Source organism: Leptonychotes weddellii, chromosome 1, assembly GCF_054177405.1.
Source record: "Leptonychotes weddellii isolate Sample4059 chromosome 1, ASM5417740v2, whole genome shotgun sequence".
NCBI lineage: Eukaryota > Metazoa > Chordata > Mammalia > Carnivora > Phocidae > Leptonychotes > Leptonychotes weddellii.
The window spans coordinates 87,862,538-87,873,919 of NC_138369.1; the positions used below are offsets into that span (position 1 = coordinate 87,862,538).

General features: G+C 36.6%; 1 long non-coding RNA gene across 1 annotated transcript in view; it reads left to right on the forward strand.

Moving 5' to 3' along the window:
• Positions 1-65: 65 nt before the first annotated feature.
• Positions 66-11,382, forward strand: part of LOC145722852 (uncharacterized) — a 25,943-nt gene continuing 14,626 nt past the window's right edge. The window contains exons 1-2 of the long non-coding RNA XR_014147425.1: positions 66-230; positions 707-755. This is a non-coding gene — a long non-coding RNA (uncharacterized LOC145722852). The remainder of the gene's footprint in view (positions 231-706; positions 756-11,382) is intronic.

An 11,382-nucleotide genomic window follows, 5' to 3' on the forward strand; every position in this document is an offset into this window, starting at 1 on the left:
GCGGGGTCCGAGGCCCGCGCGGCCGCTCGCCCTGGGGGAGGGTCCGGGCGAGTCGGGACCACGCCCCTGAGCCCCGCACCGCCCCCTCCCCTCCGGGCTCTAGTTTGTTTTTAATTTGAAAAGTCCTCCTCTTCCTTCTCTGCTTCCCCGCCCCTACTCTTTACTCCGCTCCGCGGGGAAACTTAGACCCCGGGCTTGGAGTCGCGGGTGCGTAGACAGCGGGCCAGGCGGTGAGTTGGGGCCGAGCGGCGGGCGAGGAGCGGGGTCCCGGAGGAGGGGGCGCGGAGCTGGGTGGTGAGGGGAGGCCGGGAGCTGGCGGACGCGGGGACGCACGGCGTCCTGGGCCGGCAGTGGCCCGCCCGCTGTGCTGCGCGCTGCATCCTCAGGTGGTGCCGGAGTTTCGGGGTTCCCGGCGCGCGTCTGTCGGGAGACGCGGTGGGACAGGCAGAGCCTCTTTCCAGCCCTGGGTTGGGGGTCGGGGCCCCCTGGACCTTAACGGGAGCTGCAGCGGCCCCGGAATGAAAGCTTTCTGTTGGAAAGACCGTTCTGCAGGAGCAAAAATGCGCTCTGGGAGAGTTGGCTGCGCTTCCCGGCCCTCCCCGTCTCCTTTCTAGCGTCTCCTGCGGGAGGAAGGCGCGTTGCTGGGGCCCGTTCTGTCTCGCAGGCCGGGTCCTGCCTGATTGGGCTTCTCATGCGTCTCTCGCAGGCTTTCCCTCGGCGCTGCACTCAGGTACTCCCACCAGGCTGATTCGCAGGTAAAACGGTTTGTGGTAATTTCACAGATTGGGCGGGCGGATGGGCGGGGGTTACTGGAGAGAACTCTTCTCTCATTTTGAAAATGCGGACAAACTGGGGTGATGTAATTTATTTTGGAGTGTACTTGAGATGTTTCTATTAAATAAAACGTTTATGTTTCAAGACTTAGATTTTTCTTTCATTTATTTTCTGGTATTTTTATCTTCTCTTAGGATCTACAATTCAGTTGAGTTTTTAGTTCTATATTGCGTATTTAAAATGTAGCTACCAAAACGAGTACAGATGAAGCTTATTAGGCATTAAGATTGATTTCCCACCATATAAAAAAAAGATTGATTTTCCCACCTACTTAAGAATATGGATTTAATATTTTACTCAATTGTCTTGGTTAATTTTGAAATACTAGCGTCATTTCCATTAGATTTGGGAAAGCCAAGAATGCTCCTCATGACATTCTGTGACATTGTTGTGAATTGTATAGACCAGTGCTATCAGGCAAGGGAACACATTAACATTCTGATTAGGAAAAAAAGAAACGAAATTATCTTTTTACACATAATGTGATTGTGTATCTTGGATGTCTATAGGAAGCAACTGAAAATATCCTGGGAAAAGAATTTAATGAAGTGTCCAATTGTATCTAACCATAATTAATAGATATCAATAGATGTTACATAAACGAAAAATACAATTGAACAAAATAAACCGTTCAGTTTAGCCTGAAATAACACGAAATTGAAAACTTATTAAAAAAAGGTAAAACTACAGACTTGAAAATACAATGAATGTATAAGTAAGTGCATTAAGATACGTTTTTCTAAAGATATAATTTCTTTAAGAGAATATATAAATTAAATAGATTCCTAACTGAATTTTTTTGTTTCTAAGTCAACTGTTTAGCCCTTGTGGAAAAACAGTAGATATACTTACTACATAATAAAAGGTATTATCAAGCTATAGTGATTAAAAGACAGTGGAATAGGGAATAGACCAGACAAGTCAATGAAACTGAAGAGACAGATTTAAGAATAAAAGGAATGCTGCCATTTTATAAACATACATTTTAAATCAGGTGGTGGGGAAGAAATGACATGTAATTGATCATGCTTAAATAATCAGGTGTTTATTTGGGAAAACTAATAATAAAACTGGAACTTTCTTACTCTTAGCACACAAATGTGATCTAGATGACTTATTAATTTTAATATAAAGGTATGAAACCTGAAAGTAAAAGAGGAAAACCTGAATGAATATTTGTGAACATGGCATGTGGGTAAAGTGTTTTTGAGGTTGATAGAAAAACCTACAGCCTCTTTAGGGACATGGTTCTTACTAACAATTCACATTCAGAAAACAAACATATAGGGGAATTGTTAACGGAAAAGGAGCTAATTACAGTAGTATGCCTAGAACTCTCATTAAGGCTTTTAAAATCAACAATCAATTTGAGGACATAGTTCAAAGCAAGAGAAATGCAAATGGAAAGCAGTATACTCAGCCAGGCTAATTATCAGAAAAGTACAATTAAAATAGGAGTTTTTGTGTGTTTTACTGATTTTGAAAGTCTGATAATATTCAGTATTGTTGATAATGAGTTGAGAGAAATACAGTCTTAACAAACTCTTAGTGGAAATGTATTGATAAAGCTTTTTTATGGTGGTAGCTATTAAACTTTTCAAATATTCAGTTATTGGAGTTTATCATGCTCTTAAGCATGCAAATAAAAATCTGTGTCAAAGATGGTCACAGTAGTATTGTTTTTTTTTTTTTTTTAAAGATTTTATTTGAGAGAGAGAAAGAGCACAAGAGGGGGGAGTGGGAGAGGGAGAAGCAGACTCCCTGCTGAGCAGGTAGCCCGATGCGGGGCTCGATCCCGGGAGTCCAGGATCATGACCTGAGCCGAAGGCGGTCGCTTAACCAACTGAGCCACCCAGGCGCCCCACAGTAGTATTGTTTTTAATACAGAAAACTTGGAAATAATTTCATAACCATTGATTGGGATTTGGTTACATAATTTATGGTACATCCAAAGGTGAGATAATGTATAGTTTAAAACATTTGATAGCTGTAAATGTTCTAAAGTGGAAATATGTCCAAAGTATATTATAAGTTGGAACACAAAAAACAAGTTGAAACAGTATATATATAAGTAGAATATATATACAGTAACAGCATTTTTGTAAATAATGTAGAACTAGACTGAATTATGTGTATTCATGTTCTCTTAGTTCTATAATGTATGTATGTCTAAGGAAAAAGTGGTGTTACTATAATAGGAAAAATAATAAATAATAAAGATCCTGGAAGTGTATTTAGTAATTTATATAGAATAATTCCTTTCTGGATATATTAGTTGTCATTCAATGTAGAAAAAATATATTTTTTTCACAAAGCTTTCCATGTTGTTCTCTTCATTTACTTTATTTTTGAATGTCCTCTTTCAGTTTCTTCCTTTGAAAATCCCTTCCTTTATCTCCTTCCTTAATATTGAGTGCTATGATGTTTCTTAGAGACATATAACTGAAAACTTTTGCCTGAGGGATTTCACAGCCTGTTAACTTTCTTACAAACAAAAAATGTAGGAATGTTCATGTTCTTTATGTTTCTCAGCAGCATTGTATTAAAATTAAAATTAACCTTTACAGTATTTCAGGATGAGAGAGAGATGCTTAAAAAGAAAAATAAAATTGAACTACAAAAAGTAAAAAAGAACGTATAGCAAAAATGAAGAAAAAATAAAGGACAGATTTTGGGGAAAAATTCTTAAAGTTCTAATACTATTCATATTAATAAAGAAAATCAAAAAAAAAAGAAAAAATGGACAAATGACAGTTCATGAGAAAATGGAGTTGCAAATTACTTTTAAACGTAATTAAAAACTGCTCAACTTCCTCATAAGATATGGAAAATATAGTGGTTTTACTTTTCGGATTGGCAACGACAAAAATGTTGATAACACATCATTTAGGACTGTAACACATTTTTGTCTCATGTGAATTGATTCACATTCTTTGGAATACAGTTTGAGAGTATATATCAAAATAAAAATGCACAAAACTTTGATCCAGCAGTTCTGCTTCCAGGAATTTAATACACAGGTACACAAAGAAGTATATGTAAGTCTATTTTAGCATGCTTTTAATTGCAGGTATTTGGAAACTATTTAAATTTTCATCATTGATAGGCCAATTAAAACTGATGATTACCAGAATGGAGCTGGGCAAGGGGATGGGTTAAATATGTGATGGGGATTAAGGAGTGCGCTTGTGATGAGCACAGGGCCATGTATGGGAGTATTGAATAACTATATTGTACACCTGAAACTAATATAACACTATGTTAACTAACTGGAATTTAAATAAAAACTTAAAAAAAATAGGCCAATTAAATAAACTGGTATGGCCATTAAAAAGGATAAGGTTATATGAATTGTAGTCAACATCAAGACATTTTTAACACATGAAGAAACAAAATACAGAAAGGTATGTAGAGGACTGTCATTTGTATTAAAAAACATACTAGTTTGTGTATACTTAGAAAATCTCATGGAAGACAAAAAGTCCATCTATGGTTGCCTTTTGAAATGAGAAACGGGGATCTAGGTAGGAGGGATTTTTACTTTTCGTGGTATAAATATATGTACTCCTTGACTAGATTAATTCCAGTGTTTGTTTGCAGATAATACCTATTTTAAAATATGTTCTTTTAAATGTAAGGTTTCTTATCAAAATGATTTAATTGTAGGTCATATGCCATCCTGTTTTGTTACAGTTTTTAATACTAGAAGACTAGCCAGAAAATGACGCAATAAGGCATTTTCTGGTAATCTTCCAGGTATCATAACTGACATGGTAATGTTTCCTTAAATGTGTTGTATAAATGTTATGATAATATTACTCTTCTGGTATCTTTGTACTCCAGGTAACAAAGACATTTCCCCCTTAAAAGCTAAAATGGAGAAGCCTAATACTCTTTTCACACAATTGAAACCAATTTAATGTCTAATAAAAGCTATTTATGAACTGTGGCTATCACTTTGCTTCCATTTAAATATTTATTTATTTATTTAATGATTTATTAATTTTGGCTTTGTTTTAAAATAAAAGAATGAGATTAGGAGGTGCCTGGGTGGCTCAGTCAGTTAAGTGTCTGACTCTTGGTTTAGGCTCCGGTTATGATCTCAGGTCATGTGGGCACATGCATAGGAGTGCTGCAGGAAGGGGCAGAGGCAGAGGGAGAGAGAGGATCTCAAGCATACTTCCTGCTGAGTACAGATCCCTGTGTGGGGCTCAGTCTCAGGACCCTGAGATCATGACCTGAGCCCAAATCAAGAGTGCGACACTCAATCCACTGAGCCACCCAGGTGTCCTACTTTGCTTCCATTTAATCTCATTCTTTTACTTATTTTTTAAAGATTTATTTATTTATTTGAGAGTGAGAAAGTGCGCACACGAGTCGGGGAAGATGCGGAGGGAGAGGGAGAGAAGCAGACTCCCCACTGAGCATGCAGAGCCTGCCCTAGGGCTTGAACTCAGAGACCTGAGATCATAACCGGAGCCTAAACCAAGAGTCAGATACTTAACTGACTGAGCCACCCAGGCGCCTCCTAATCTCATTCTTTTATTTTAAAACAAAGCCAAATAACCAACCTCCAAGATTCTTCTCTGCTAAAAAGAAGGAAATATTCCACCACAAACCTTTTGTTTAGAAGAAATCATGGTGTGATCGAAACAAGAAATATGTTTATATAGGTTATGAAAACATAACAGTAAAAATTGATTAGATTTTACCAACATTTTTATTTGTTCCTAGTGAAAACCACAGTTTCTTTGAAGTTTTTTGTAGGTCTGATTTCATGCAAAGATATAATTAAATATATGTTCTACAAATAATCAGTGAAAGATTCTGTGCATCTTCGGGACATTTCTACTGCATATTTTATCCTAAAGTAACAGACCTAGGTTTATCTTAGTGCAAGTCTCTGTAATAGCTTTTTGAGTAGGATAGTTTCTTAATTCTAGCTATGTAACAGCAACCTATTAAGTTGCCAAGGTGTGGAACAGAAAGTGACTGAATTCTTCACAGTCATTGGACTTTAATCCATTCATATTGAGCCCATTCAACTATCCAGTTCCCTAGTAACCAAGAAACCCATAAAACTAATCAACACAATTATACATACTTACAGGAGCCAAGATTTTGGCTTAAAGTCTACAAAGAGAATTGTACTTGGAACTGTGTGTAAAACATTTCAACTTTGGTGAGCTTGAGATCTGAATAGTTATACAAGAATGAGAATGAATCACTTAAAAATTTTACAGCATAGTTTGGATTTCTTTTGAACTTCAGAAGAGATTTACTTGGGTTTACCAATGAGGTTTGAGGAAAAATTTAGGTAGGTATTACATTAGTAAATTGAAGTTTTAATTGAGTTTATTAAGATATGATTCCTTTTGAAGATGAATTTTTACTTGGGAAAGAGAGATCTGTAGTTATAGATGGTTGGGTGTGTGGTGAAGGGTATATCAGAATCACTTGGGAAATGGTTTCAAGCCTCATACACTTAGAGAAAGAAGTCCCCTAGATTTGCGGTTCTTAGAGTGTGATCCTAAATCAGCAATGTCAGCGTCACCTGGTCAGATATGCTATGTGGCATATTTGGAATAGTTCCAGATTTCTTTTATAAATCCGCTCCTTCCTCCTTTTTTCTCCTTTTTAAAGATTTTATTTATTTGAGAGAGAGAAAGGGAGAGTACAGAGGGAGAAGCAGACTCCCCACTGAGCAGAGAGCCCAATGCAGAGAGCCCATCGATCTCATGACCCTGATATCATGACCTGAGCCGAAGGTAGATGCTTAACCCACTGAGCCACCCAGGAGCCCCCTGCTCCTTCCACCTTGAGAATTACTATGCTTGATTGCTGAGGTACAGATTTTTGTGTGGGAAGGAACTTTGGAAATCAATTTGTTCAAACTTTCTTTCATGCTTGTATACCTAGCACATTTTATTTGTATGTGTTCTATGTGACTAAAGTTCTCTTTATGAAATATTTGCAGTTTTTTCAGTTTCAATGTGATGAAAATTTTGTAATATTTACAAGAACAAACTGGGCCATATTATTTAATAACATATTTAGCAAATTTGACCTTAAATATTTCTAACAATATTGGGTTAAGAAGGCAGAGAAATGTCTACATTTATTTTGGAAATGTTGACATCAAATGGTGACTTAATATTTGGAAAATTTTTGTAGGGAAGTTGCATATCCTATTAATAAATTTTTTAAAAATTTCTATGTCAAGTAACTTTGAATAGCATTTTAGCAAAAGTTAAAAAAAACTTTAATGTCATAATCTAAGAATATTTACTTTAAAAATATCCTTAGCAACTCTATCCAGCTAAAAAATCTACACAAAACACTATCATATTCAGCTGTAGAAAGTGTTAATTTTTATTTCAATTTTATTTTCTCAATTGTTTTTGTATTGTTTTAACGTTGGAAGTTTATATGCTCATAAAAGTTTTGAAAAGTTTTCCCAGTAGAAAAGAAATAAAAGATCTGCAAATTTGATTATGTCCCAGATTTTTTGAATCATTTTTTTTTAAGATTTTATTTATTTATTCATGAGAGAGAGACAGAAGAGGCAGAGGGAGAAGCAGGCTCCCAGTGGAGCAGGGAGCCTTCTGCGGGACTCGATCCCAGGACCCCAGGATCATGACCTGAGCCAAAGGCAGACTAATCAACTGAGCCACTCAGGCGCACGGAATCATTCTCTTAGTTGTTTATCATATGTGCATATGCATTACATGTTTCTATATTTGAATAATTAAATATTCCCAGTAGAAATGTATTTCATCCCTTTACTTAATTTTTTTTTCTAATGGCAGTGTTAGGCCTTTATCCAAGGAATGATACTTTGATCTCTATTTATCTCAGTCATTTCTGCTCAGTTTTGTATGCTATGCTTACCAAAAGTGTAGCTACCATCTGTCACTGTACACTGCTATTACAGTTATCATTGACTATATATTCCTATGCTGTGCCCTTTATTCCTGTGACCTACGCATTCCATAACTGGAAGCCTGTATCTCCCACACTGCCACACCCATTTATGCCCATCCCCCACCCCCTTCTCTCTGGCAGCCATCAGTTCTCTGTATTTATAGGTCTGATTTTGCTTTTTGTTAAATTGTTTTGTTTTTTAGATTCCACATATGAGTGAAATCATATGGTATTTGTTTTTCTCAGTCTGACTTATTTCCCTTAGCATCATACCTTCTAGATCCATCCATGTTGTCACAAATGGCAAGATCTCATCCTTTTTTATGGCTGCATAATATTCCAGTACACACACGCACCTGTGTGTGTGTGTGCATCACATCTTCTCTATCCATTCATCTATTGATGGACACTCAGCTGCTACTTGTTTTCAATTTGTCGTAACATTCCATCTTTCTTCTACATGTTTGCTCTGTATATCTTTTCTATCTTTTTCCTTTCAGTCTACTTTATCATTACATTTGAATGAGTTTGTTTTAGAGCGCATGTAATTGGATCATTAAAAAAAATATCCATTTATCTATTTTGATAATGTATGTTTCTTCATTGATATGTTTAGTACATTACATTTAATGTAACTATTGATATATTTAAATTTATACCTGCTTGTTTTCTTTTTCATTCTTCTGTGTCTCATTTCCTTTTTTTTTTTTTTAACATTATTTGAATCTTTTTGTAGTATTTAATCTGTTACTGTGTTCTGGATTGTATCTTTGAGTAGTGTTTTTAGTGGTGGCTCTCAACCCACATGAGTTGAGACTTTTCTGGTTTTTTTGTACATGTGTACTGTATCCTGATATTGTATTTTGAATATTATGTTAAAAGATTCAGAGTCTTATTTAGATGCTATGCAGGAAATTGATTTTCTTATTGTTTTGGCAGGCAGTTGACCCATTTGGGTTCAGGCCATAGGTTCTACCAGCCTTCTGTGTATTGTGATTTGAGTATCAACTTTCATTTTCAAAGCCTTGGTCATGCTATTTAGATCTGTTTTACAATCCAGTGGTCAGTCTGAGACCTGGGCTGTGTTCTCCCTTCAGTTCTCAAAGTTTTTGTTAGGATCAGATCCATGTATGCATGACTCAGGGATGAACCCAGAAGTTCATAAATAACTTTACTGGGATACTTTCTGAAGCTTCTCCTTCTCTACAGTCTCCTTACCAGTTTTCTGGGCCTCTCCTTTTCAGTTCTTGAGCCAGAAAAAAAAATGAAGTTTTTTTTACCTTTTTCTGGTGTGTACTTCCTACAAATTAATTTGTATACGAGGCCAAGTTATAGGAGGGCAGAGAAAAAAGAAACCAAGGGAAGAGTTTCACCCCATCCTCTTGGGGCCCCAGCTCCTTGTATCCAGAGGAAGATTTCCTAGGCACCTGTGAGCCTCCTTGGATGCACTCACTCCTTTCTGCAGTGGGATCGCCAGGATCTGGGACATGAGAAAGTGGAGAAAAAGAAAAAATATCGGGAAAACTCTCTCTTTCTGAGCTTTAGGAACTCCCCTTCTCCTTGCTCAAGCCAGAACCAGAGAGCTTCTTTGGGAGCTCTCTCTGCACCTGCTGCTTACTACCGTGTTTCAGACTGCCTTAAAATATATCAGGCAGGGATACCAGGGAAAGATTAGGAACCTGATTCTGGTTTATGGTACTTCCAATTCTGGCCTTCTTCTCCAATCCTTTTGCATGGGATTTCCAGAGTCCTCAAATAGCTGCCTAATCCTTCACTCTGGGTTAATTCATTGCATTCAGTGGGAGAGACAGGGTGATACAGGTTTACTAGATCTTACCCAGAACTGGAACAGGTGACCTATTATGAATTTTTTTCCTCTGGGTTCAGAATTTCTTTCTAAATTATACATATATTCCAAAAACCTTACAAAATGGAAGGTGAAAGGGGCTCAGTAGAAGGGCCTATTTTCATATTATAGAGTATAGTAGTAGGAGAGTTGGATAATTTGAAAGCAACGTGAAGGTGGTGGGATAGGAGAGAGAGTGCAGCAGGGATACAGAAGGCAATTTTCAGTGGGGTTTAGAAAAGTAATCTGGCCTCTGATAAGGTTGTTTTAAACCGTAGTTTCCCCAATTCATGAAACTGACTTTGAATGGGTTATTTAAACTCTGAGCTTCTCTTCCCTTACCTGTGTAATGCAAGTCCATAATATCCACGTCACTGAAAATACGCAAAGTTCCTGGCACCTCCTAGGTAGTTAGTAAATGATATCTAAAATTGAAACACAGTGAAACTGAGTGTTTTAAATATATTGGTTTATTTGGGGTCTTAATCAGCAGGTAACCCCACAGCTCTCTCTAGCTAACTGCTTCTTTAAACAATACTTTAAATTTTCTCTAAAAAGTATTAAAATTTTTTAATTAAAAAGAACCATGTTTTCTGTTTGGCCTCATTCCAGTTAGTTTTACATTGGAATGTAATGATGGTTTATTTGTTTGAGAATTTGGAAACATGACTGGTTTGCTTATTCTTTCTAGCCCTGTGGTTTAGTATTATGGTATATTTAAGTCTATAACATATAAATATTATATAAATTTACATAAATGTACAATATATATAAAATATAGGTAAGCAGTATGTTGTGTATAAATAATATAACATTTTCAGTTTCTACATAGCAGGGTTGTAGAAGTAGTATTTCATCAAGAGAATTACATTTTGTAATTTATGAGAACAACATAATACAGACTAGTGCAAAAATGACAAAAATGTGCAAATTAAGGGAACTATCTCTGTGTGAATCAACTAACATTCAAAAAGCCCTTACCAAAAAAAAAAAAAATTAATTCTAAATTTATTTAGAATACACAACTTCCTTTTTTTTTTTTTTTAATCCAGAGAAACTGATGCCTATAAAGTGCATAAATCCTGTGGTCTGTCATGATCCAGAATATGTAGGGAATTATATAAGTAAAAATCTCTTCCTTTAGGAAACTTGCTTTCTAGTTAGGGCTTCCACCAAAATTTAATCCTCTTTAAAGCCTTTACCTTTCCAAAGCTGTTTATGCTTGTAACTGCTGGTAATATTCTGTCTCCCTGCTCTCTCTAAGGTTCCTTACCAGGAGGCTCACTCTCCACAGCCCTACCTGCTCTTCTCCACTCTCTCCACCACATGGCACCACCTCCAACACAGAAAAGTGTTTTCTTTTTGGTCCAGCCAGTCTATTGGGCCAGAGTAGAATAGCTGAGACCCCAGTACTTCCTTTTATAAACATGATCTCCCCTTGGGCCAGTTTCCCAGGGAGCATTTTCTTCCTGAGCTCTGTTTATGTTATGAGAAATCTTACTGCAGAATTTTTTTGTGAAACGAGTTCTTCACATATCTCATCATGTTCAGTAAAGTAAGTAAACTGACTCAGTTTAACATTTATAGCTAACATTATCCTCGGTAATAGCACATATGAATTCGTATATTTATAATCCACAACACTCTTGGTGAGCCAAAGTAGATGGATTAATATAAATATATCACAGTTACTGTAAGAACATTTCAAGGACCAGGCCCACCCATTTATGAAATGAATTTTATATTCAAAAAGAAGCATATTTGGACGAGTTGTTTCT